A 1,003-nucleotide genomic window follows, 5' to 3' on the forward strand; every position below is an offset into this window, starting at 1 on the left:
ATCAAATCCTCCGGACCTCCTTAGAGTGGCTGGAGGACTGTGTAAGTCTTCTGCTATGACTTAGATGACTTACTGATAAGTTTTATTTGTAGACAACTTACCAATAAGTCGTCTACGTAGAAGACTTGTACCATATTTTATATGCAACATATTGATGTTTGGATTAATGTGTTGAGGAAGAGGTACGAAGCTAACCCACAACATTTCAGGAGCGAGAGAAAGTGCTTCCTTGATCATCTCTTTTCTCAGCAATGGAGATTCAACTACAAGGATTTTAAGGGATCGGAGCCCGATCAGAACGGTTTAGGAAGAAGACTCCCTGGTGGGGCGTGGAATTATTATGCAGTCACTATACCATCATTTTGCCAATCGAACAAGGTTTGGGGGACGGATATTGATGATATCTATGCGCCAGTAAACTTCGCCGACAGTCATTGGATTGCTATTTGGATATCGATCCCTAAGAGGCACATAGCCGTCTTTGACAGCATTTGTTCTAGTATCTCCCCAGAAGAACTCGATGTGGTAATGGAGCATTTTCTCTACATGGTCTTTTATCTGCTTGTTGAGTGCGCTTCCTCAGACGAGCAACATGCCCAATACAGCCTGGAGCCATTCACATATGAGAGACCGACCAATATACCTCCGGCCCGAGCTGGTGATTGTGGCGTGTACACTCTAAAGTACATTGAATGTCATGCTCTTGGGATAGAGTTTAGTAAAAAAGACATTGCTAAGGCCAGCGGGAAGACTATGAGGGATAAGATGGCGGTGGATATATTTCAAGAGCTTCCTGACGCGCATGAGTTTGAAAATAAGGACAATGATGCCAACCTGGGTGCGTATGAGGGGTGATAAATAGGCTTCGTTAGATTATTTTGTACGATAGATTAGGCTGATGTGTGTATTTGAACTTTATCCCTATTTTGTAACTATATTCTGCTCATAAGACTTACAGTTAAGTCGTCTGGAATGTTGGACGAAAAGTAGTCTGGAAAGTCTT

Source organism: Brassica oleracea, chromosome C7 (assembly GCF_000695525.1).
Source record: "Brassica oleracea var. oleracea cultivar TO1000 chromosome C7, BOL, whole genome shotgun sequence".
Classification (NCBI taxonomy): Eukaryota; Viridiplantae; Streptophyta; class Magnoliopsida; order Brassicales; family Brassicaceae; genus Brassica; species Brassica oleracea.